The following is a 27,837-nucleotide window of genomic DNA, read 5'->3' as shown; positions in this document are numbered from 1 at the left end:
TTTAATCGCGCGAAAAGGCGAAAACCGAGAATGGAGTGTGATTCTGACCCAACAAGTTCAGAGACTTGTTTTATATGAGTTTATGGTTCACACTCTGGATTTTGGGGTTCAAATAATATAATTTGACCCGTATCGGCTAAATTATGAAAACTAGTTTCATAAGCCGAACCGTGCGCGCAATAGGCGAAACGGTTAACCATGAGAGTCTTACGCTTATTTCCTAAGTCAATACGCCTTAAAGAGGTTGTGGTATCAGTAGGATACCTTCCGTGATGCCCGTAACGAGTTTAAGTTAATATTATGCCCCGTAGGGGCTTTTTGGTCATTTTAAAGACTTTTAAAGAGCTTTTCGAGTTCTACAGGGAATCTGAGTTTCCCGAACAGCTTATAAAGCTTAAAATACTTTATTTATTATTTGGAACCAGTAGCAACTAGAATCGGGTCAAAAGACCTTGTAGAACTCATGTTTTGGCCGAAAAGGGCATATTCGGTATTTACCGAACCGTAGCCATAACCGCAGGTTATGAGTAGGGTAAAAATTATTAAAAATCTTTAAAATTCCCAAAATATTAATTTATAACAGTGGGTAAAAGTTTTGGTGACGAATTCTTGGTTTAGATGGGCGTTATGCTAATTGCGCCATTTATTACAAAAGTTTATTTAAATTACGCTAATTAGTATAACTCTCATTCTAGACCTCGGATTGACGTGAAACTTTAAGGACATGCTTATAATTTAATAAGCAAGGTTATGGTCCGTTCACGAGTCCGAAATACTCGTTTTATTTTCAAAATGGCGTTACGGTCAACTTTTAGGCGATTAACGGAAACACGTAAAAGACTCGGATAACTCATGAACCGATCACAGAGGTTTATACCAACATGTAACCTGGTCCTAAGAGAGTCCTAAGGTATATCTATACCTCACTAAAACGGGTCAGAACTGAAGTCAAAGCAAAAGTCAAACTTTTGCGACATTCGGCTCCGAACCGGGTCAATATAGCAAATGGTCGATTCAAACGAGCGCAAACAAGTTTATATGCTTAATATCATGTTTTATGAATGTAACATTCCCAGAATTTTTATTTATATAAATTATAACTTATATTATTAAAAGGATGCATCATGGGTAAATTGACCAATGGAAATATGAGGTATTTTGGGCAAGCGTAGGAACCATTCAATAATTAAATTATAAAAATACTTTATATTTGAACCTATTCCGTTTTTAATGAAACTTAGACCCAAAGGTAGACAAAAATATTCGCATTCTAATGGCATATTCATTATTTTGTAAAACGTCACATTTTAGAAGCTATAAGCGCCAAATGAATGAAGCAGTTAAAATTATTTATAAATTAATAATAATAAATCATCATCCACGTATGGATGATATAAATAAATTAATTATAATACTAAACTAACATATTTACATATATGGTGGTTTTGTGGGCAATAAAAGAAATCAAACAGTGCATTAATTTTATATGAATACGTGCATGAAGGAGGCTTATTCTACGTGTCTAAATTTGAAACATAAATTCTATGTTGATACGTGACCAGGGGCAAGCAGTAGCCTCCAAGTAAAACTCTAGTATAAATAGAAGTTCAAGGCTTCAGCTTCAAACTGCTTAAACCTTTCCTCTATGTTGCTCTCTCACACTATATTCTTTTTGGTTTAGTAATTCACCCCTAAATCCTACAAAGCCCTGCCCTATTTTAAGTATTGTAACCCCCGATCACCGATACCCTATCCGACTGACGTAGGGCCCCGTAACGTATGTCAAGGCTCTGCCTAAATTCGTTGGGGTTCTGTCTCGTGACGTAGGGATAACATGAAATTGGGTTACCATACTTAATGTGAGTGCACTATATATTTTATTAAATAACCCAGGAGTGATACTCGAAATATAACAACTCTCCAAAAACACCTCTGATACCCTACACTTCCTAAAATACACCCCGTATGTGAAAACCGAGCCCGGAATACAATATAGCATTTAAAATAAATTAAAAACAAGAAAATATAAGTTTACGCGGGCCGCGTAAAGATCCTCGCTTAGTTAACGCGGGCCGCGAGAGGTTAGAAAGGTGGCGCAGCCCTGGGCCGCCACGTGGCACAACACCCGTCAAGCCTATACCTCAACTCAGCATAGCTATACGTTGACTTTGGGTCAACGCGGGCCGCGTAAGACCTGTTCTTATTTGACGCGGGCCGCGAGAGAGTTCAGTATCAGCCCTATAAATTGGATCGTCGAGCCTTCAGTCCGATCGTTCATTTCTTTCTTTCTCTCTCTTAATTTCTGAGTAGTAGAAGTAATACCCGGGTATAATGCCCCCCTAATTAGCGAAGCTCTGCCTCGTTGTAAGTATCATAACCCCTGGATACGTATTAGATACTCTGCCCGATTGATCTAGGGTTCCGTAACGGCTGTCGTGGTTCTGCCCGACGTAGTCGTTGGAATACCGTCTCGGGTAGGGTATTACTAATGTTAAAATGGGTTATTATACTAACGCGTGTGCATTGTTTATTTAATTAGACTATAACCAGGGAATCACAAAGGAAAGCCCTATAATAGCAATGTGAGTTGATCCTTCTTTTTATGTACTCATTTTTGTGAGTAATCTCCTTTTTGTTAAATGTTTTTACAAAACCTTAAATACCTTTCCATGCAAATGACAGTTATTGAGTATTTGTGAAGAATACAATTAAAGTGGGTATGTTGGGGTTTTGTATACAAAATTGGTTACTGGCGTGGTAACATCCCATAAGTTGAGTATGACCGTACCACTGATGTTAATTGTGATGTCTTGGATACAAATGTAATTGCGGATGTGCCCTCAATACTGCAAATTGGTTTTAGTTAAACTTGATTAAACTGGGATTCACTCACCAGTATTTCTTGCTGATAAAATGTTTTTAAACACGTGTTTCAGGTAACTTAGTGTGAAGCCAATAAAAGCCAGCTGGAGAGCACTGAAGGCTTGGGAAAGTGGCAATAAAGTTACCTAAAATAAAATAGATGTTTTTATTAAACAAAATAGGATTTATTCCTATGAAAATGTGTGTACTACAAACTTGGGTTTTACCCATGTGTTTAATATTATGAAAATATGGTGGTTTTACTCTGATAAAAATATTTCCTAACTACGGTCCTGATGAAAAATTCCGCTGCCAAATTAGACAATACACGATACCACCGAAACTGGCTCACGGCCGCCCGTTCCTGAGGGGTCGGGGGTTGTGACAAAAGGTGGTATCAGAGCTATGCCACTGGTTCAAGCCAAAGAAGTGTTCTGCTGACACTTAAGTTTTAAATTCTGTGTTAGGAAATTAATATAACAATTTATGTGTTATTCTGTGTAGATAAATCTTAATATTTATATTATGGTTTTTATGTTTTGGAGTTCAGAGTATGAGTAACCAATATGACTAGACGTACCCATAGGCCACCTTGGCAGATGTATTATACTACATTCTTATACAATTAGTAACTTAAGGTATCACCTTGAGTGAGACCTCTTCTTAAATAAATGAATGTACCGTAATATATATATATATATATATATATATATGTATATATATATATATATGTGTGTGTATACTACTATGTGTATATCAACCTTACTAGGAAATATTAATACACGTTCATTTTGTAAAAATACTCATAGATCATGAGTATAAATTTTAGATATTAAATCTAAAATCATAATTTATGGTAAACTTACATAAGAAATCGAATAACATTATGTATCCTCCTTAAATAAATAAAAGTATGTTATTGTAGTTGATTCATAGACTTCATGATCTATACCATGATCTATCCTTATGAATGGTGGTATAGATTATGGTAAATTCCTGAATTGACCTTAAATCCAGAAGTCGTGTTAATATACAATACTAATTGTATGTAAAATAATATACACGTTGTAGTATAGTATACTTATAATAAACATGCGTTATAGTACACCATTAAAAAAAAATGGGTCTGATGGTTTGTACAATCGGTATAAAAGAGAGTTAATAGTTAATGTTTTTTTTGAAGTAAAAATAAGGGAACCTCATTTCAACCAAATCCCTCAGGATACTCAGCAGATACTGAGAAGAAAATTTTATTCGTAAGGCACAGTCTGAGAAACTATTTACCACTAAAAAAGAGAAGTAGGATTACTAGAAGAAAAAAAAAAGTCAAGAGAAAATAAAGAAGTCACAACCAAAGGAAGTAATAATTCATAAGGGAACAAATGCACAAACTCAGGAAACAGGCAATAACCTACCATGGGAAGATAAATGGGTAAATCTCCATATGTTAGCCACTACAGAAGTAAATATTAACTTATATTAAATAGTTGAACCGCAAAACCAGTACCAGCACCCATGCTACCTATGAGCCAGAAATTTTAAAAGAAATTTTGCCCATTAAATAAATAACCTAGTAAAAGAAAAAGATAGAATAAAACCATACATAAAAGTATGTTGAGCATAATACTCCTATAACCTAGATAGACTAAAATAAGTTATGAACGCATAATTCCTAGTATATTTTGAACCCCAGTTGTAGTTGCAATAAATATACATATATATATAAGTCGCAATGTTCGCCGTTTTTAATCAATCTATTTTTATGATGGTACCCAAATATTTATACTAGAAATTTGTCTGTGATAATTAATACCACCTACTCAAATAACATTATAATATACATCAAACTAAGTTAGTTGTTAACAAAGCAGTCATGTTTATGACTCTCTTTTGAAACCAATCATTTACTTTGGTTTAAAAATATATATTGAAATATATGGTATAAAACTTTAAAACTTTATGGTTTTAATAATAGTGTTTCAAAATAATTTATATTCCAATAAATTAAACCGAAGCTATTAAATTAACCGAAAGGATTTTAAGAAATGATAAAATCTTTAAAAGATTGCTTTAGTGGATCTAGCCAAAGCAAGTTTTGAAACCCAGGTGTACCAATTTCTCACTCTATTTTATCATTTTTGGTTTATAACTAGTTGACCATAAGACTTCATACTTTCATAGTTTTATGAAATAACTGATGTTGGAATTACTTGTAAAAGTTTCTATTAAAATACTTAGTAATAAAATAGATGATTAAATGAATATGATTGGTATTCATGATTTAATAAAATCATTTAAAATTTTAGAGATTTGGGTTGGTTAGACTATGTAGAAAGGCCTAACTAAACATTGAAAGCATTTCTACAAATCTCTAATATTAAGATATGTCCAAAATAGGTCTTATGCCTGGAAATAAGATTAACCAGTCATATTAGTGATAGGATTGTGTATCCTAAAGAAAGGTATTCGAGTCACTTGGCTGATGTATAATAGCTAAATAATACAATATTAGTAAATGAGTTGAGTTGATAAATTGGATGCTAAACTTACTTTAAGTAGTTTCGAAGTTCTCATAATTTAAAAAGACTATAATACAGATAAAGGAGATGAGATTGGATTGTGGTTGGTTAAACTTAATACTAAAAGAGTAATAATGGAGATGGAGATTCTCCTAAAATAACTGTGGTAATAAAATATCAGTGATGTACCTGTGACACAAATAAATTATATAAAGTCGGTTACGTGAATCTATAGAAGATCTATTTAATTGAATACTTGAAAAAAAAAATCTCGAATATATGCAAAGTAAAGTATTAATTTTAACATATTTTGAATATAAAATAAACATACTTTGATAGTATGGGATGAAGTACGTTACACAAGGTTGAAAAAAAAAAAATTAGGTGTTTTAAGTTTATACTATATATTAATATTTAATATATATATCCGTTACATTGCTATAACTAAAGTTTTCGATTACAGAAAGTAATTTACATATAGTATATATATCTCTGGGTAACCCATAAATACCATGTCATGAGTCATATATGCACATAGTCTTCTAAATAATGCTTTTCAATCTTAAAAGTATCTTATGATTGATACAAAAGGAAACAGGTAGGAATGTGAAAATTGGAATAGATATATAGATAGTTACTTGAGGAGAAATTATTGAGGTAAAATAAATAAAGAGCCTGGTATAGTTTAACCCATTAGTTAAAAATGAAATTGTTCTTATGAGTCCACAAAATTTATATTTTGAGTAATTTATTTCCATAAACTTTTAATTCCAGAACATTATATTTGATAAGGATAACATAAAGTCATGGAAATAAGCTTGATGATTGGTACCATCGGATGTATAGTTATTACTTTATATATGTGCGTATATATATTACATAAGTTTAAATATTAAACTAGAAATTTGAAAGTTTGGTTTGTTTCTAAATAATAAATATACACATGTATATACATGATAGAATTTCTTAATGGTACACCCAGCATAATATCTTTTGTAAGATAAATATAAGAGGAAATATCATTGGTGATTTTTATGAAAACACGAAGCCATTATAATAATAAATCCTGAAACATATTATGTTTTAAAATACTATCTGTCTCAATAAAATATTCCGTGCATCGGAATCTCATAATATATAAGCATGAATAGAGTTAGCTGGAAGCATACTTATTACGTTGAACCTAGCTATAATATCAATGGAGACAATGATATAATTGAAACTCCATTCTCCAACCAAAAGAAAACTACAACCATAATAATATCTATGCTTAAATGAAAGAGTTACGATATTGATATTCACTGGTAACAACCAGGACAATATTTAGACTTGAATCTAAGAAAAATACCTTAGTGTAAAGCTTTGAGATAAGCCAAATATTTGTGTAGATAAAGTGGGATGGTTATTGGTATCCCGTGAGGATGATGACTAGAACAGTGCAAGTATGATAAATAAGCGATAACAATTGGCCACTGTTATTTCTTGTTTATTAATACTACTCGGTTCTAGAATATGATCCATCATGAGAATACTAATTTCCTTGTTTTTTGATATAAGTCAAAATAAATGATGCACTTTTAAAATCATGATTTGAGAGAAATTCTATTTAAGGGAAATACAATGATAATTACCTCTCCAGCAAGACTGGTAGACTCTCCAGCTTGTCCGGGTGAGATGGGGGTACCTCTCCGGCAAGACCGGGTGGGATGAGGTATATGTTATGTTAATGGAATTCCCTAAATAGTACCATGACTTGATGTCTGACCTGTTTTTGGAAATATGAATCTGTTAAGTACACTGACCTGATGAATGGTGTGTATATAACAGTATGTGAAATATATGATTATATAGATATGTATATCTATGAGGAAATCCAAAGACCATAATGATTGACAATTAGGGATAAATCACGAACAGGTGTGTCAATGATAATTTTAGATTTAATCAGAAATCTCTCGTATACGTCTATAATTCCGATATCAAACACTATTTCGTTTGATCATCAGTCTCGAAACTCATGTGACAAGAAGAACGACGGGAACCCTATAAGTTGGGATGCCATGGAAAGTATAAGATTTCCCTTTGCGATTATTAATGCAGGAAGCCTGTAAGCAAAAGTTGTGCTAAGACACAAAACATCTAAAAACTAATAGAGAGTCGTTTTACCTTTATTAAAGAGCTCTTGAGAAAATACGAGTAACCACGACTAGATATACTTACAAGAACTCTTTTTCCTACAATTCTACTAAGATTTACCATTCGAAACCCTTAAATTTATTTGAAATGACAGGAATACATACCTAACTGATAAATCTTTAGTTCTACCTCTTCAAAGTTATAGAAGTAAATGAAGAATTTAAATCAATTAAAGGATCATACAAATTAAAGGTAAGAATCTCAAAGCATAGAGAATAGTTCTGGTCAAAGAAAAGTGAGATTCAAAACAAAGACCAGAATATACCTAGAAACTAAATTAACTAAATATTCCTCCATATTTCAGGGAATCTCGAGGACGAGATTTAAAACAAGGTAGGGAGGATGTAACATTCCCAGAATTTTTATTTATATAAATTATAACTTATATTATTAAAAGGATGCATCATGGGTAAATTGACCAATGGAAATATGAGGTATTTTGGGCAAGCGTAGGAACCATTCAATAATTAAATTATAAAAATACTTTATATTTGAACCTATTCCGTTTTTAATGAAACTTAGACCCAAAGGTAGACAAAAATATTCGCATTCTAATGGCATATTCATTATTTTGTAAAACGTCACATTTTAGAAGCTATAAGCGCCAAATGAATGAAGCAGTTAAAATTATTTATAAATTAATAATAATAAATCATCATCCACGTATGGATGATATAAATAAATTAATTATAATACTAAACTAACATATTTACATATATGGTGGTTTTGTAGGCAATAAAAGAAATCAAACAGTGCATTAATTTTATATGAATACGTGCATGAAGGAGGCTTATTCTACGTGTCTAAATTTGAAACATAAATTCTATGTTGATACGTGACCAGGGGCAAGCAGTAGCCTCCAAGTAAAACTCTAGTATAAATAGAAGTTCAAGGCTTCAGCTTCAAACTGCTTAAACCTTTCCTCTATGTTGCTCTCTCACACTATATTCTTTTTGGTTTAGTAATTCACCCCTAAATCCTACAAAGCCCTGCCCTATTTTAAGTATTGTAACCCCCGATCACCGATACCCTATCCGACTGACGTAGGGCCCCGTAACGTATGTCAAGGCTCTGCCTAAATTCGTTGGGGTTCTGTCTCGTGATGTAGGGATAACATGAAATTGGGTTACCATACTTAATGTGAGTGCACTATATATTTTATTAAATAACCCAGGAGTGAAACTCGAAATATAACAACTCTCCAAAAACACCTCTGATACCCTACACTTCCTAAAATACACCCCGTATGTGAAAACCGAGCCCGGAATACAATATAGCATTTAAAATAAATTAAAAACAAGAAAATATAAGTTTACGCGGGCCGCGTAAAGATCCTCGCTTAGTTAACGCGGGCCGCGAGAGGTTAGAAAGGTGGCGCAGCCCTGGGCCGCCACGTGGCACAACACCCGTCAAGCCTATACCTCAACTCAGCATAGCTATACGTTGACTTTGGGTCAACGCGGGCCGCGTAAGACCTGTTCTTATTTGACGCGGGCCGCGAGAGAGTTCAGTATCAGCCCTATAAATTGGATCGTCGAGCCTTCAGTCCGATCGTTCATTTCTTTCTTTCTCTCTCTTAATTTCTGAGTAGTAGAAGTAATACCCGGGTATAATGCCCCCCTAATTAGCGAAGCTCTGCCTCGTTGTAAGTATCATAACCCCTGGATACGTATTAGATACTCTGCCCGATTGATCTAGGGTTCCGTAACGGCTGTCGTGGTTCTGCCCGACGTAGTCGTTGGAATACCGTCTCGGGTAGGGTATTACTAATGTTAAAATGGGTTATTATACTAACGCGTGTGCATTGTTTATTTAATTAGACTATAACCAGGGAATCACAAAGGAAAGCCCTATAATAGCAATGTGAGTTGATCCTTCTTTTTATGTACTCATTTTTGTGAGTAATCTCCTTTTTGTTAAATGTTTTTACAAAACCTTAAATACCTTTCCATGCAAATGACAGTTATTGAGTATTTGTGAAGAATACAATTATAGTGGGTATGTTGGGGTTTTGTATACAAAATTGGTTACTGGCGTGGTAACATCCCATAAGTTGAGTATGACCGTACCACTGATGTTAATTGTGATGTCTTGGATACAAATGTAATTGCGGATGTGCCCTCAATACTGCAAATTGGTTTTAGTTAAACTTGATTAAACTGGGATTCACTCACCAGTATTTCTTGCTGATAAAATGTTTTTAAACACGTGTTTCAGGTAACTTAGTGTGAAGCCAATAAAAGCCAGCTGGAGAGCACTGAAGGCTTGGGAAAGTGGCAATAAAGTTACCTAAAATAAAATAGATGTTTTTATTAAACAAAATAGGATTTATTCCTATGAAAATGTGTGTACTACAAACTTGGGTTTTACCCATGTGTTTAATATTATGAAAATATGGTGGTTTTACTCTGATAAAAATATTTCCTAACTACGGTCCTGATGAAAAATTCCGCTGCCAAATTAGACAATACACGATACCACCGAAACTGGCTCACGGCCGCCCGTTCCTGAGGGGTCGGGGGTTGTGACACTGAACATCAAAACAAGTTTCATAACGTATACATTACAGATTATGTAGAAAATGGCAAAATGACTTTCTGTTGACTTTTTAAGTGCGCGTTTGACTCGATATTTGACATAGTTAGAGTGGTGATCAGGGGGAACCCTTTTAGAGGTTTATTACCCACATAAATACCAACTCAAAACCACTTTTGATTCGTCATAAGACTGAACCATTTGCAAGTTGTTGTAATGACAACCGTTAGTTACGATGGTTGTGTTTATAAGCTATAACTATGGAAATGCAAGACCATATTGATTGTGAACGACTTACAGAAGTTATTTCTTGTTTACAGAGCAGAGATGGATGCTTGGGAGCTCCTTAGAATGATCAGAGAAGTTGATTTGTGTTGTGTGAATGTTATGAGCCAAATGTGGCTATTTATAGTGAAATTTGGGCTCTAGGATCATTACAACTCATGCTACACTGAGTATGGATGATGGGCAGGTGCCCCTAAGTGGTATGGGTCGAGTAGGGGGCGCCCATGCCTCATTGATTGAGGTTTTGATCATTCACAAGCTCAAAAGGCAAGTAGTTACAAGCTTTCTGCATCTGGGCGTCCCACGCGGCCCGCATGGGAGTTCCATGTATGTTTAATGCGGGTCGCCTGATATTCAAATATCAGGCGCGTATAATAGGAGGCTCGCGGCCCGCCTCGACTTAACCTTAACCATCACGCGGGTCGCGAGAGGCTTGGTTTCCAGAAATTTTAAATCTTTTGAAATGATTACGAAATCCTGGTAATTAATAACGAAATCTTTCGTAATGATTTACCTGACCTTTCGGGTTTGAAGGGGTAACTTTGCGGTTTGGCCCTCGGTTATTTACCGATAGGGGCCTCGTGTTATTTACCCGCATTATTAAGTCCCCGATTAGTTTATTAATTATTTGGAAAGCCTTAACTTTCACTGTTGACGCTTTTAACCCTTCTCATACGAATTTGAGTATAACTCTCTCGTTTTAAGACGGAACTTCGCGGAATTTGTACAGTATATTCTAGTGAGCGTATTGCTCGCTAGTTGCCCCCCTTTTTCATGGAGATTTACCCATCACAGAGATGCATAGAGGAACAGAACGAACTTTCCATAAGGAGGATTCCTAACTTCAAAGTTGCTAAAACACCGTATTTTTTATAGCTATTCAATAGTGTTACGAAGCCTTGGGAACGTTAAAGGGTCACTCAGAGGTATAATTAAACATGTTGACACAGTTAACCCCTGTAGCTCGTAATCTCTCACTTTCTTCCGCGTTTCGCTTCTATGATTTATTCGTTTGAAGGTACAAGCGTTATTTAGGGTTACTATACAGTATATTTACCCTTGTTGACATTTATAACCCTCGAATTTATATACTTTCAAGGTTTGTCAAAATTAATCCTTTATTCAATATTAATGCCACGTGTAAACAAATGACACGTGTTAACACATTATTGGACGCAAAAATTCGAGGTGTTACATCCTCACCCCCTTAAAATAAATCTCGACCCGAGATTTACTCAAATAAATAGGGGTACCTTTCTTTCATTGTGTCTTCGACTTCCCACGTATATTCGGGACCTCTACGAGCATCCCATTTGACCTTTACAATCGGTACGTGCTTTCTTCGAAGTTTCTTCACCTGTCGATCTTCAATTGACAATGGTTTTTCTATGAACTTCAAGCTCTCATCTATATGCACATCTGTGTGTGGGATCACCAATGATTCATCGGCGAAGCACTTTTTGAGATTGCAGATGTGGAACACATTGTGAATTCCATTGAGCTCTTCAGGCAAGTTCAACTTATAGGCGACTGACCCGACCCGTTCAATGACCTCAAAAGGTCCTATGTATCTCGGACTCAGTTTGCCTTTCTTGCCGAAACGGATCACCCCTTTCCTGGGTGATACCTTAAGCAACACTTTTTCACCTACTTCGAAGTGAAGATCCTTACGTTTTGGATCAGCGTAGCTTTTCTGCCTATCGCGCGCAGCCTTGAGACGTTCCCGGATTTGGAAAATCTTGTCCGTCGTCTGGAAAACAATCTCTGGTCCTGATAATTGGACCTCTCCTACTTTCGCCCAACAAACAGGCGATCTACATTTCCTACCGTATAATGCCTCGAAAGGCGCAGCCTTTATGCTGGTGTGGTAGCTATTGTTGTAGGAGAATTCGATCAGGGGTAGATTCTTATCCCAGTTACCGCCTAAATCGATTGCACATGCACGAAGCATGTCTTCTAGCGTTTGGATAGTACGCTCACTTTGACCGTCCGTCTGTGGATGGTAAGCCGTACTAAAGTTTAAACGCGTGCCCAAAGATTGCTGGAAACTCTTCCAGAAATGAGACGTGTACCTGGTATCCCTGTCCGAGATAATGGTCACAGGTATGCCGTGTAAGGCTACAATCTTATCAACATAAAGTTGGGCTAACATATCGGAGCTGTATGTCTCCTTGATGGGTAGAAAATGAGCTGATTTAGTCAGCCTATCGACTATGACCCATATTGTATCGTTTCCTTTCCTGGTTTTGGGTAACTTGGTTATGAAATCCATAGTTACGCATTCCCACTTCCACTCGGGAAGCTCAGGCTGTTGTAGCAAGCCAGACGGCTTTTGGTGCTCGGCTTTGACTTGAGCACAAGTCAAGCACTTTGCTACGTGGGCGGCCACAGACTTTTTCAAGCCTATCCACCAATAATTTGCCTTTAAATCTTGATACATCTTGTCAGCACCAGGATGGACTGAATATCTGGAACTATGGGCTTCCTGGAGGATAACATCTCGTAGTCCTCCATAGATCGGAACCCATATACGTCCGTTCAGTCTAAGGATTCCATCCTTGCTAAGAGTCAACTGCTCCTCAGTTACTCCTAACTTTTCATTAGGATAATTAGCTTCCAACACAGCCTCTCGCTGTGCAGCTAATATCTTTTCAATTAAATTGTTCTTGACCTCAATGCTTTTGGCATTGATTCGAATAGGTTTTACCCTTTCTTTTCTGCTCAAGGCATCGGCGACTACATTCGCTTTGCCGGGATGGTACCTGATTTTGCAATCATAGTCATTCAAGGTCTCCATCCAACGGCGCTGCCTCATGTTCAACTCTTTCTGGTTGAACAGGTGCTGGAGGCTTTTGTGATCAGAATAAATCACGAATTTAATACCATAAAGGTAATGCCTCCACAATTTTAGTGCAAATACAACGGCACCCAACTCCAAATCATGGGTGGTGTAATTCTTTTCGTGCACTTTTAATTGCCTTGAAGCATAGGCAATTACCTTGCCCTTCTGCATAAGCACACACCCCATGCCTGTGTGTGACGCATCGCAGTAAACTACGAATTCATTTGTACCTTCAGGTAGTGTCAACACAGGTGCATTGCTTAGCTTCTGCTTCAGAACTTCGAAGGACTCTTGCTGCTTTGGGCCCCAAATAAATTTTTCTTTCTTCTTGGTTAAGGAAGTCAAGGGCGCAGCAATCCTCGAAAAATTTTCAATAAACCTCTGGTAGTATCCTGCTAATCCTAGGAAACTACGAATTTCGGTAGGCGTCTTTGGCTCTTTCCAGTTCACGACCGCCTCTACCTTAGCGGGATCCACTTGGATACCACGCTCACTCACAACGTGACCTAAAAACTGAACCTCTCGTAGCCAGAATTCACATTTCGAGAATTTGGCGTAGAGTTTCTCACGCTGTAGTAATTCGAGAATGCAACGGAGGTGCTTCTCGTGGTCAGCTTGGTTCTTGGAATATATAAGGATATCGTCGATGAAGACTATGACAAATTTGTCCAAATACGGCTTGCAGACGCGATTCATGAGATCCATGAACGCAGCCGGTGCATTTGTGAGCCCAAAAGGCATCACTAGGAACTCGTAATGACCATAGCGAGTCCTAAATGCTGTCTTATATACATCCTCATCTCTGACTCTTAGTTGATGATAGCCCGACCTCAAGTCGATCTTCGAGAAATAGCTTGCTCCTTGCAGCTGATCGAATAGATCATCGATCCTCGGCAAAGGATATCTATTCTTTATGGTCACTTTATTTAGCTCTCGATAGTCGATGCACAACCGCATCGATCCGTCCTTCTTCTTTACGAATAGGACTGGTGCTCCCCAGGGAGATGAACTAGGTCTGATAAAACCTTTCGCCAGCAGTTCATCCAACTGGGTCCTCAGTTCTTTCATTTCCGTTGGAGCTAGCCTGTAAGGTACTCTTGCTATCGGAGCCGCTCCAGGAATGATGTCTATTCTGAACTCCACTTGTCTATCTGGTGGCAAACCAGGTAGTTCTTCAGGAAAAACCTCGGGGTATTCAGAAATGACAGGAAGATTCTCGATCTTCGGCTTAGGTTCTTCTATTATCACCTGAGCCATGTAAATTACACAGCCTCTGTTTAAAACACCTTGAAGCTTTGAGCATAGATACGTCCTCGGGTAACCCGTACTGCGTATCTCCTCGAATGGTAAGAGATTCACCACTCGGAGTCTTTAAAACTATCTGCCTCTTGCCGCAAATGATTTGGGCCTGGTTATGGGATAACCAGTCCATGCCTAGCACAATGTCAAAACCCGCTAATTTGAAAGGGAGTAGAGATAAAGGAAAAGAATGGTTCCTAATGGACATTTCACATCCGTCTAGAACAGTTGAGACGGTTTCTATCGTGCCGTCTGCTAACTCTACTTCGTATTTCATATCAAGGGTTTTGATAGGCATATTTAGTAGTTGGCAAAATTTCTGGTCTACAAAGGATTTATCGGCGCCAGAATCGAATAGTACTCTTGCAAATATATTATTTACGAGAAAAGTACCTGTAAGCACGTTGTCGTTCTGGACTGCTTCCTTTGCATCCATGCGAAAAACTCTCGCATTTGACTTCTTGGTCTCTTCCGCCTTCTTGGCATACTTAGGGCAGTTACTCTTGATGTGCCCCTTTTCGTTACAACCATAGCAGGTTGCATCTTTGATCTTTTTGCACTCCACAGTCTTATGATCCTTGGACTTGCATAGTCCACAGGAAGGAGTCTTTGATTGTGACTGTGAGTTTGATGCAAATCTGCACTTCCCAGTGTGGGGTTTCTTGCAGATTTTGCAGTTGAGCCTTTCACCAGCTTGCCCATCTTTCTTTGTCTCCGACCCTCTTTTGCCTTCACCGTTTCCACGGTGCTTCTTCCCTGATCTTCGTGAGGTATCATCCTCACGTTTTCTTTTCTCAGCCTCCTTGCTCCTTAGTGTCCTCAGACGGACAGCGTCTAAGGTGAGAGACAAGGAGAGGTCAGTGACTGACCTGAAGGTCGTCGGCCGAGAGGCCTTTACACTCGCCTTTATCGCGGGCTCCAAGCCCCCAATGAAACGGGCAATTCTTCGAGGTTCTGGGGTCACAAGGTATGGGACCAGACGAGACATTGTATTGAAACTCGTCAAATATGCCTGGCAGTCCAGGTTCGTCATCACCAGTGACACAAAGTCAGCCTCGATCTTCTCAACCTCATGCTGAGGGCAGTAGTTTTCCTTAATGAGAGCAATAAATTCCTCCCATGTCATCTTGTACAAAGCAGACTTACCAGATGCCTGCACCAACGCCCTCCACCATGCCAGGGCCTCGCCCTTAAATGACTGGGACACATACTTCACCACATCCCTCTCTGCACACCCGCTGATGTCCACAATAGTGTCCATCTCATCTAGCCAGGTGATACAATCCACAGCACCTTTCTCCCCTGTAAATTCCCGGGGCTTACAAGATACAAAGTATTTGTAGGTGCAACCCTTAGCATTGGATGCATCAGTATATTCTCTATCGCGATGAACGTTGTTCTCAGTGGATGAGTGTTTGTCGTCATCTTTCTTGGGTTGAGAGGGTGGTTTGGAGTGTGTCTTTGGTTTGGAGTGTGTCTTTGGTTTGGAGGGTGGTTTTGATACGGTTCTGCCTTGGGACTCAGTATATTGACGATCAAGAGCTGCCTGAACAGCATTGTCAATCAGAGCCTTCAGTTGTGCGCCTGTCAAATGCACTGGTGTATTGTCGTAGTCATCTTCATTAGTATGGCTATTCTCTCCGTTGGGATCCGCCATTGTAACTTGAATCTGTTACAGAAGATAACAAAATTTTATTCAGGAGATTATTATATAATTGTCTTTTATGACAATTTGTCAACCAAGGTACAGAGACCATATTTGGTTAACTTATTATTTCATTACATATTAGGATTTGAATATATCCTATTTCAGCTATATAAATAGTATTGGCGGCATAAAGCCTAATCACGAGGATGTTTTATATTTTTAGCCGAGATTTCAGAGAATCAAAGGCATAGAGATTTGAACCGTAGTTCTTTTATCTCTTTCTGACAGGGAGTCATAGACCACCACTGTCTTTTGTCATTGTAAGACAATTATTACGGCCCATAGGCACTACACCTCTAATGGATGTTTTAATATGGTTGGCCCGTAGGCACTACATCTCTAATGGATGGTTTAATATGATTGGCCCGTAGGCACTACATCACTAATGGATGTTTTAATAAGGTTGGCCCGTAGGCACTACATCACTAATGGATGTTTTAATAAGGTTGGCCCGTAGGCACTACATCACTAATGGATGTTTTAATATCATTGATCACCTTCATTGGTGATTTAACCCACGATTTATAAATCGTTTAGTTGGGTTTTGAAATCCTTAAAGGATTATTGTATAAGAATGACGTGCGTGATTTTAACGAATCACATCTGCCATGAATGTCAACGTGCTTGCAGCGGTTAACAGGGAATCTGAATCTTTTAATTAAGTCCTACCATCTTGACCGGATCTTAAAAGACACCAGGCTAGGTTTCACTCGTAAGATTCTTTATCTAGGCAGATCAATTTAAAAGGAATGGTTTTGATTTATTTCATACATATTAAAACAAAACTCATAACATACATTCCATAATCTTAAATACAATTACATATTGCCCTAAACGGGTCTTTCAAATAGTACATACCTCCATAGAGGTATAAAATAAGTGACAAGTCCACGCAGGGACTAACATAAGATAAGTGTCCATGTAAGGACTAAAAGATAAGTCCACGTAGGGACTGAAATGCGATAAGTGTCCACGCAGGGACTTATTTCAAAATAGAAATTACATTAGTACAACTATTAAGGGCTAATGGTCACGTTTCTTCTTCTTTCCCTTTAGTAGGTTTGCCAAGCCTTTGAGAAATCCTCGGTGGCTTTTCTTCTCTTCCTCGAACTCTCTCTCCACACGATCTAGTCGATGGAGTATCTCTTCCTGGTCAGGAGGAGAAAATCGTGGTTGTGGCGCGTGTTGCGGAGCTGGAGGTCTGGGAGGTATTGGATACCCATGAGCTGAGTAGTCCGGTGGTCCCATGTTTCCATGTGCTCCGTCAGGGTAGCGCGCATTATATCTAGCCGACACCACATACGGGTCGCGCTCATAATCGTAGTTGTATTGTGCTTGTGACGGTTCGAACGGGTTGTACGCCGTTGGACCCGTGTAAGCAGGTATGGGTTGGTCATACCCAAATGGTGGCGAATTTTGTGCAGCTGGTGCGGAGTTCGCTTCCTGTATAGGACTTGAAGGTCCTTCTTCTTGTAGTGGCGGATAGTGGCTACTACTAGAATGTCGAGGAGTGCTGAAGTGGATACCCCCTCCTCCTCGTGTAGACATACGAGCATTTGTCCTCCTACGCCTTGGCGGATCAGGTATTACTTGTTGCGCCGGTGGCGGAGGTGGTGGCGTAACTGCCACAAAGCGTGAATCCTCAGAGGGATCCTGTGGATGTCGCGGTTGTTGAGATGTCTGTTGAGGTGGCGTGTAGTACCACTCATGTCGGTCGAACAACGCTTGGAAACTGTCTGGTCCCTGGTAGGGTGTGCCATGGAAGGATGACCCATCAGAGACTTCTATCGGATGCGTGGGCGTACCACGAGCAGGCTCAGTTGGATCAGTATCTTCGTCCATATGGTCTTCGGAGAAGTGATCTTGTGGCCCTAATGGAACAAAGCCTGAAGGTTCCTGTATGTAGTCAGCCGGATTAAACTGACCTATGAAGTATGGAGTAGGGTCGTCGTAATTTCGGTGTGATACCGAACGTTGTAGAGGTATGAAGGAAGGTTGTGGGTTGTTGGGATCATTCTCTAAGTTTGGTCCAAAGGAGTGCCGATAAGATGGCGTCGAGCTGTGCGAGGTGGAATGCCTCGCAGGTTCATACAGATCTCTTCGTCGTTGTGGTTCTTCACTCCGTGTCATTGAAGGATGTCTTGTACCATATGGTCCAGCTTCGTTATCGTGATGTGTCACGATATCTCCTCTGCCTCTTCTTCCCCTTCCTCTTCCTCGGAATATAACAGGTGGCATTTTCCTGCTTTATAAAACTTTAAATTCCAATAGTAAAAGAAAAAGACAAAATTGGAATAACAATTCGAATTTGTCCTAAGTTCTTGTCTAGACTCAAGTATGTGCAATTGTGTCATTGAGATTAAACACAATAGGATAGTGTTTAATTCACTCAATGTTGGCTCTGATACCAACCTGTCACACCCCGATTTCCACGTGTCTCACCGGTGGGCCCGGTGGGGGATTACCGTGACGATGTTGGCAACAATATAGTCAAACCACACAATTATATAATGCACAGCGGAAGCTTAAGATAAATATATAAACTTCAACCTCTGGTTGTAATATCAAATGTATTACAGAAGTTGAATATATCCACAACGGATCAAAAATCATAAATATTGTTCATTCAGATGCAGCATCGAGTTTGCGAGGCTATGTACGATGCTTAGGACGCCTATACCAGCCCATTTCGTATAGTACCTGCACTTAATCTTTTTGGGGAAAATACGTCAGTTTACACTGGTAAATACATTCAACTGACACATTTGAAAATGTTTATTTAAAATTGATTTGAATGCACAAGGCACAAACTCTTTTATAACTTGGGAAAATTATTAAAATCTTGTGAACGTTTTACATGTTCTTTTATGCGTTCAGTAGCCCGGGTCGTGCCGGGTTAAAGATTTATAGACACACCACATTGCGTAAAACCGTAGTATAAAAACCAACGGCTACGTCTTTTAATTTAATGTCGACAATGTATACCGGGTGTACGCCTACACCGGGATGTCGATGGTCGTGGCCATTTCGTAAAATGATGCCAAGGATATCCGGGACAACGGTCATTAAACCCCCCAAAGGCTTTTAAGAAACAAAACTGTTTAAATGAGCCGATCATATTATTTAATTAACCACCTAAGCGATGGAAAAATATAATGCTCAATCAAGCGGTATTAACATACCTAACCCAAGCCCATATAGGGGAAATAAGTTAAAGTATTTACCTTTGCAAGTATATTTCCTTAATTTGATTAAATCGCCGATAGCTTTTACCGGGGCTCCTAATCTGGAACGAAGGTTTTAATTAACCTCTTAGAATCCTAACGGGTCCTTATATTAGCCGTAGCCTAGACCGGTTGGTTCCGATATATATAGATATGGTTTAATCGCGCGAAAAGGCGAAAACCGAGAATGGAGTGTGATTCTGACCCAACAAGTTCAGAGACTTGTTTTATATGAGTTTATGGTTCACACTGTGGATTTTGGGGTTCAAATAATATAATTTGACCCGTATCGGCTAAATTATGAAAACTAGTTTCATAAGCCGAACCGTGCGCGCAATAGGCGAAACGGTTAACCATGAGAGTCTTACGCTTATTTCCTAAGTCAATACGCCTTAAATAGGTTGTGGTATCAGTAGGATACCTTCCGTGATGCCCGTAACGAGTTTAAGTTAATATTATGCCCCGTAGGGGCTTTTTGGTCATTTTAAAGACTTTTAAAGAGCTTTTCGAGTTCTACAGGGAATCTGAGTTTCCCGAACAGCTTATAAAGCTTAAAATACTTTATTTATTATTTGGAACCAGTAGCAACTGGAATCGGGTCAAAAGACCTTGTAGAACTCATGTTTTGGCCGAAAAGGGCATATTCGGTATTTACCGAACCGTAGCCATAACCGCAGGTTATGAGCAGGGTAAAAATTATTAAAAATCTTTAAAATTCCCAAAATATTAATTTATAACAGTGGGTAAAAGTTTTGGTGACGAATTCTTGGTTTAGATGGGCGTTATGCTAATTGCGCCATTTATTACAAAAGTTTATTTAAATTACGCTAATTAGCATAACTCTCATTCTAGACCTCGGATTGACCTGAAACTTTAAGGACATGCTTATAATTTAATAAGCAAGGTTATGGTCCGTTCACGAGTCCGAAATACTCGTTTTATTTTCAAAATGGCGTTACGGTCAACTTTTAGGCGATTAACGGAAACACGTAAAAGACTCGGATAACTCATGAACCGATCACAGAGGTTTATACCAACATGTAACCTGGTCCTAAGAGAGTCCTAAGGTATATCTATACCTCACTAAAACGGGTCAGAACTGAAGTCAAAGCAAAAGTCAAACTTTTGCGACATTCGGCTCCGAACCGGGTCAATATAGCAAATGGTCGATTCAAACGAGCGCAAACAAGTTTATATGCTTAATATCATGTTTTATGAACATCAAAACAAGTTTCATAACGTATACATTACAGATTATGTAGAAAATGGCAAAATGACTTTCTGTTGACTTTTTAAGTGCGCGTTTGACTCGATATTTGACATAGTTAGAGTGGTGATCAGGGGGAACCCTTTTAGAGGTTTATTACCCACATAAATACCAACTCAAAACCACTTTTGATTCGTCATAAGACTGAACCATTTGCAAGTTGTTGTAATGACAACCGTTAGTTACGATGGTTGTGTTTATAAGCTATAACTATGGAAATGCAAGACCATATTGATTGTGAACGACTTACAGAAGTTATTTCTTGTTTATAGAGCAGAGATGGATACTTGGGAGCTCCTTAGAATGATCAGAGAAGTTGATTTGTGTTGTGTGAATGTTATGAGCCAAATGTGGCTATTTATAGTGAAATTTGGGCTCTAGGATCATTACAACTCATGCTACACTGAGTATGGATGATGGGAAGGTGCCCCTAAGTGGTATGGGTCGAGTAGGGGGCGCCCATGCCTCATTGATTGAGGTTTTGATCATTCACAAGCTCAAAAGGCAAGTAGTTACAAGCTTTCTGCATCTGGGCGTCCCACGCGGCCCGCATGGGAGTTCCATGTATGTTTAATGCGGGTCGCCTGATATTCAAATATCAGGCGCGTATAATAGGAGGCTCGCGGCCCGCCTCGACTTAACCTTAACCATCACGCGGGTCGCGAGAGGCTTGGTTTCCAGAAATTTTAAATCTTTTGAAATGATTACGAAATCCTGGTAATTAATAACGAAATCTTTCGTAATGATTTACCTGACCTTTCGGGTTTGAAGGGGTAACCTTGCGGTTTGGCCCTCGGTTATTTACCGATAGGGGCCTCGTGTTATTTACCCGCATTATTAAGTCCCCGATTAGTTTATTAATTATTTGGAAAGCCTTAACTTTCACTGTTGACGCTTTTAACCCTTCTCATACGAATTTGAGTATAACTCTCTCGTTTTAAGACGGAACTTCGCGGAATTTGTACAGTATATTCTAGTGAGCGTATAATACTGTTACGAAGCCTTGGGAACATTAAAGGGTCACTCAGAGGTATAATTAAACATGTTGACACAGTTAACCCCTGTAGCTCGTAATCTCTCACTTTCATCCGCGTTTCGCTTCCGTACGATCTATGATTTATTCGTTTGAAGGTACAAGCGTTATTTAGGGTTACTATACAGTATATTTACCCTTGTTGACATTTATAACCCTCGAATTTATATACTTTCAAGGTTTGTCAAAATTAATCCTTTATTCAATATTAATGCCACGTGTAAACAAATGACACGTGTTAACACATTATTGGACGCAAAAATTCGAGGTGTTACAGAAGCGGATCTTGAAGGAGCTCGAGGATCTTCAGAAAGATCCTCCTACCTCTTGCAGCGTCGGTACCGATCTCTTAGATACTCTTTTCGATGCTTTTTTTTACGAACATTTGATTTGATTTCTCGCCTTTTGTGTTGAATCGTTGAATTTGGCTTTGGTTTGTTGTTTAAGATCAGAGGGAAAACATGTTAGAGAGGGAGAGAGAGAGAGAGAGGTGTGGTTATCAAGATCTGGGTTGGTTGATGATAGCATTTGTGATAGATCAGATTTTTATGAAGTGCAGGACCAATTACAGAAGTAGTCCTTAGATAGGTTAAAAGGACAAAATTACCCTTATGTGCATATTATATTTCATATTTAACTGTAAATTTAAACCTGGTTAATAACAAAGGACCTAGGGTGTAATAAGTTTTGCAAATAAAGGATTGTGAGTGTAATTATTGAAGTTAAAGGCTATCTGTTGTAATCCGGTACAAACATAAAGGACGAAAAGTGTAATTTACCCAATTTATTAATCTCAAATCATTTCTTAACTGTTAAAATTTACAAAATGTAGTTTTAATCATTTTTATTTTCAAAATCCAAGGATGGTTTTGTAAAACCATCAAACACCATCCAGGTTTTGTGAAACCATCAAACACAAATAAAACCATTATCTTTTATCTCACTGTATACACACACATTTGCATTTTAGGGAGAGAGAAATCATAGATACAAAGAGAGAAGTTGATATGCAAGAGAAAGAGCGAGAGGCCGACCAGAATCCGCAGCCATCCATAGAAGTCAGGTCGGTGATATCCGACGGTTCTCCTTGGTGGAAGAAGTCGACGGTTTTAGGCAATCCGGCGAAATGTTCAAACCACTCAGGCGAGCGATGAAGAGTTCTGATCAAACGAAAGCGTCGGCGTCGACGATTCAAAGATGAAAACACAGAAAATGTTATTTTCTCTCTATCTCACACACTCTCTCTTTCTAGATCCCATCCCGGTCACCGGCGAATATGGTGTCGCCGTCGTTGTCTTACACATCTCTCTGTTCACCCACTCAGCGTTGCCTTGGTAGTATCGAAGAAGTTAGGCGTCGTTAAATCGATGGGAAGAAAACAATTACAGATACCTCGCCGCGCGCTGATGATGATTTGCAGAGACAAGGGGGAGTTCAATCAAATTGTTGCGACATGAGATGTGGTTTTGTGGTGGTGGTGATGGTTGGTTATATAGGGTAGTTGAAAGGTTGCAAACGATTGGAGGAACGGCAGTGGGAGGAGGCGCGTCGTTTCGGTCAGTGACGATGATAGTTGAATCGTTGTGTCTATTCCGTTAAGGTGTCTCCACTTTAATTTGGGGGCGTCGGTTAATTCACGGAGTTGGTTAATGTTGATTTGCAATGCTTGGTGGAGTTGCTTTTTTATATATAAGTAATTTATTAATTCCAAATGTTATAATTTAAACGGTGTGTTTGTGCGGACACGACCCTTGTTATGTTAGTGGTGTCCCAAGTTATTTTTTGTAGGGTTATGTATTTACAACTGCTATCCTTTAACTAAAGAAATTATAGGCTCTGTCCTTTATGTTACCAGTTTTTAGCATGTTATGTCATTTAGCCCTAACCTAGTTAAGTTTTTTGGTTAACTCTTACCATGTGCCTCTCACATGAGGACAACATGATCTTTTCATCTCAATTTAACATGAATTTTGATTTCCCCCTTGCATCTGATAACTTCTGATTGTTCATTATAGCTATTGTCTATGTCTCTCAAAACTTCGATAAAAAACCCTACAGAAAAAGGAACGTGAATCAGACCTTGCAATGGGTGCCTTCTACATACGACAAGCACTAGAACAAAACGACATCGATGAAATTTATGGTAAGCTTCCAACATCATCGTAGTCAGTTCTTTTGATTGATTTGACAAAAAAAACAAAGATTAATTCTAAAATATTGTTTATTTATTGGTTTAAAAAATGGAGGGGATAAAAGAGATTTATTAATTTATTTTGTTAATATATAGTTGGAATGAAAAGACCATGCTACCCTCATGCGAGAGGTACATAGTAAGACTTACCCAAAAAAAAAACTTAACTAGGTTAGGTCTAAAGGACATAACGTGTGTTAAAAACCGGTAACATAAAGGACAGAGCCTATAATTTCTTTAGTTAAAGGACACTAATTTTATGCAAACGTAACTGGTTGTAATTTACTCTATATTAACATATGAATGAGTTAATAATGTTTTAAAAATAAAGGGTAATTCCATTTTAGTATAACTTTCTATTTAATGTTGAACATACATTACAAAAATGCATTAGTCTAGTTATATCATCCATTAACACCATTAATCCAAAGGACTAGAATCTTCACATTTTTAGACACAATGACTTTTAGTTAAACCCCACCCAAAGAAATTGTTTAGGTTGTGGGGTGTAGGAGTGGGGGAGGTGCTCATGGAATTCAATGCAAACGTGGAAATTTCACTGATCTCCCTGATGTGGTGTTGATGATTGGTGAACCGTTCGAATGAAAGTTTGTTTATATTCTTTCGTTTAGTTAATAAATGAACATGAACAAGAAATTATGTTCGGTTAGTTAAATGAACGAATAAGAAATTCATGTTCGTTTTGCTTTCGTGAACGTTTGATAATGTGTTCGTGAACATTCGTTCATGTTCTTTTGTTTATGTTGTTTATTAAAGTTTTTTATGACATTTATTTATTTTATCTAAACTTTTTATATTTTTTAATTCTTATTTATCTCGTTACCCAAACAAATAAAATAGGAAACCTTATCTCCACCTAGTTTATGCACCGTTCCACTTTCCTTTTCATTATTAACATCGAAAAATATTCTCGACCTTCATTTAACGATTAAGGCTTCAAGGTATAGCGTCGCTCCCTCCCGCCATACACCTCTAGCCACCGATGTTTTCGTCGATTTTATATGTGTTTGTTTGTGATCGCGAACCGTTCGTGAACACGTTCCTTTCCTTAATGAACGAACACGAACGAAAATTCTCGTTCAGTAAATGTTCATGAACCCTTCATGAACACATTATATCTTTAACGAACGAACACTAACAAGTCCTTGTTTGATCGGTTCATTTACAGCCCTAGTACACCCCCCCCCCCTTTAAGGGTACATGAAACCACACCCCACACCTTTATGCATTAAGACCAGTGGCGGAACTAGAACAGTAATTCAGGGGTATCCCAAAAAAAAAAATTACCGTGCAATCATACAATATTAAAAAAAACAACAATACATAAATAAAATAAAACAAATACCTAACAGATTTGTCCTCTTCTTTTTTTCATAGCTTGAAATCGTTCCATCACATCGTCGTCTTTTACTTCACTTAAAAAATCCTTTTCGATCGCACAAACCATAACATTGTTCAAGAATTCCGGACCAATTCGATTGATTAAATCCGTCTTCACAAGCTTCAATTTCGAAAAACATCTTTCAACGGTTGCGGTTGCCACCGGTAAAAGCAAAGCTAGCTTAACTACCCGATAAACTGTAGGACAAGAACTATGCGTTCCCGTTTCAACCATAATACGCGCAAGATCACTTATTCCATTCAAGTCTTCAAAGTTATCATCATCGCTTATCGTGTGACGAAATGACTCAATATCACCCAAAAGACTCCCTATTTCTTGTGTAGTAAAATCATCGGGGTACATCTTAGCAAACGCCAATATCTTCGATGGGTCAAACTTAGAAAAACCGTTAGAAGGATTTAAACCCGACATATTTTTTGTCAAACTAGTTGTTATCTCACTAAACCGATTTCCTAATTCTTGAATTTGCATGTCTAAAACCTCATTAAACATGTCTACTTCAAAATGATGTCGATTTGTAATGACATTCTTTTGGTTTCTTGGATTACCATAACTTTCTGTTATGTCCATGTCATATATTTTACAAAAGGAAGTCATTTTTTCTAACATCGGCTCAAACTCATTTTGTCTTAAAGCATTTAATGCTCATTTTGTACCATTTATCAAGTTGGCCGCTTTTGATAAATCTTTACCTTTTTGTTGAAGGTGTTTTGAAAGAGCATTTGTGTAACTTAATATATCTCCCATCAAATGCATATAAAAAACAAACTCGAGATTTTTAAAATAGGATAGAATACCTTTTGCATTTGTCCGTTGTTGACTGCAATCTCTATTTTCTTTAACATATTGAAGTACGGTAACAACTTCCGGAAACAATCTAAGCAAACTGATGATGTTCTATGATGTGAACCCCATCGCGTATCACCGGCTCATGCTAGGGAAACCTCTTGGTTTAATCCTTTACCCATTTTAATTTCACCTTCAAGTATCTTTTTTTCCACTCTAGCCTTTTTTTCCTCCCTTAACATATCTTTGTGTTTGCAAGAAGCTGAAACCGTAGTGACAACCATGGAAAGGAATTCATAGAAAGTTTTCACACCGGCATGTTTTTTTGCAACAGCGACTATAACCAACTGAAGTTGATGAGCAAAACAATGGTTGTAATGTGCTGACGGGTTATCTTTCAAAATCAACGCTTTTAACCCATTAAATTCTCCCCGCATGTTGCTTGCACCATCATAACCTTGGCTTCTCACCTAAAACAAAAATAAATTATAACATAAAAAAAACAATGATTATTATAATAATGTAAAGAAACTATGAATTTTATTACTTACTTGTTTTATGCTCAACTGGTTGCTTGCTAATAAATCATCAATGGCTTGTTTAAGAGTTGTAGAAGCCGTGTCTTTCACATGAACAATTCAGATAAAACTCTCTCTAACAGCCCTATGTTTATCAACAAATCTAACAACTACAGCCATTTGCTCCTTCAAAGAAACATCAATTCTGTGATGCGATGACAATATGTTCGAGACTTCGAGTGTTCGTGATATCCTTGTGTTCGACAGCAATTGTCGACAATCCACAATCGACCTTTGATATCCCTGCATAATTCAATCTGCCGCCCAAATGCCCAATACACTGTTGGGTTATTTTTTTGGTTATTTGGGCTAACTAATATTGGGCTATCATTTGGTTATTTAGGCCAATATATTCAGAATTATTTGGGCTTAATATCAGTTTCTAAATTTTTTTTTTGAGGGGTGTCCTAGTAGTTGTTGAGGGGTATCCTTAGTACAAAAGTCGGAAAAAAAAAATTTACACTACCGATTAAAAGTTGAGCCGTAGCCCGGGCTACGCCTTCGACTACACTAGGTCCACCCCTGATTAAGACCAATCAAATAATCCTGTTTTAATCAATGTAGCGTCGTAAAAAGTGTATACTGGCAAAAAGTAGTTAGCTACTTATATATGCTTAACATGAGTATATATTACTAAGGTGTTGTTTGTTTTTTCAAAAGTAAAACGTCTGCAGTCTGCGCACCATATCTGCAGACATCTGCAGCTGAAGAGCTGGACCAAACCTTTGCAGTCTGCAAGAAGAAGACTGTTTGTTTTTTAACTTCTGCAAGCTGTTGAATAAACTGAAATATAAATAACCTAATTTTATTTAACTAAAAAGAGTTTTTTAACATTCAAACAAAAATAATAATTATACAATACTGAAATAATATTCATAAAAGCCTTATTCAAAAAATAACAAAATCAAGCAAAAGATTAGAAAGAAGCACTAATGTTTTGTAGAAATTCACAGACCCATTATAAATTGGGATGATTTAACAAAGTAAAACATAAAAACCCTTATTCAAAAAATAACAAAATCAATCATCTAAATACTTTCCCCAAATCATGAAACTGTGATAAATAACAAATAAAAATAACAAATAAAA

General features: G+C 37.7%; 2 long non-coding RNA genes across 2 annotated transcripts; both read left to right on the top strand.

Annotated features, from left to right (window-relative positions):
- Positions 1-1,621: 1,621 nt before the first annotated feature.
- Positions 1,622-3,437, top strand: LOC118488022. The gene is made up of 3 exons (XR_004883284.1): positions 1,622-2,364; positions 2,540-2,582; positions 2,937-3,437. It is a non-coding gene; the product is annotated as an uncharacterized LOC118488022 (long non-coding RNA).
- A 5,038-nt stretch (positions 3,438-8,475) lies between these two features.
- LOC118488021 lies at positions 8,476-9,997 on the top strand. Its single transcript, XR_004883283.1, has 3 exons — positions 8,476-9,222; positions 9,398-9,440; positions 9,795-9,997. It is a non-coding gene; the product is annotated as an uncharacterized LOC118488021 (long non-coding RNA).
- The last annotated feature ends 17,840 nt before the right edge of the window (positions 9,998-27,837 follow it).

This window comes from Helianthus annuus, chromosome 16 (assembly GCF_002127325.2).
Source record: "Helianthus annuus cultivar XRQ/B chromosome 16, HanXRQr2.0-SUNRISE, whole genome shotgun sequence".
NCBI lineage: Eukaryota > Viridiplantae > Streptophyta > Magnoliopsida > Asterales > Asteraceae > Helianthus > Helianthus annuus.
This window is presented reverse-complemented; position numbering and strand designations above follow the sequence as displayed.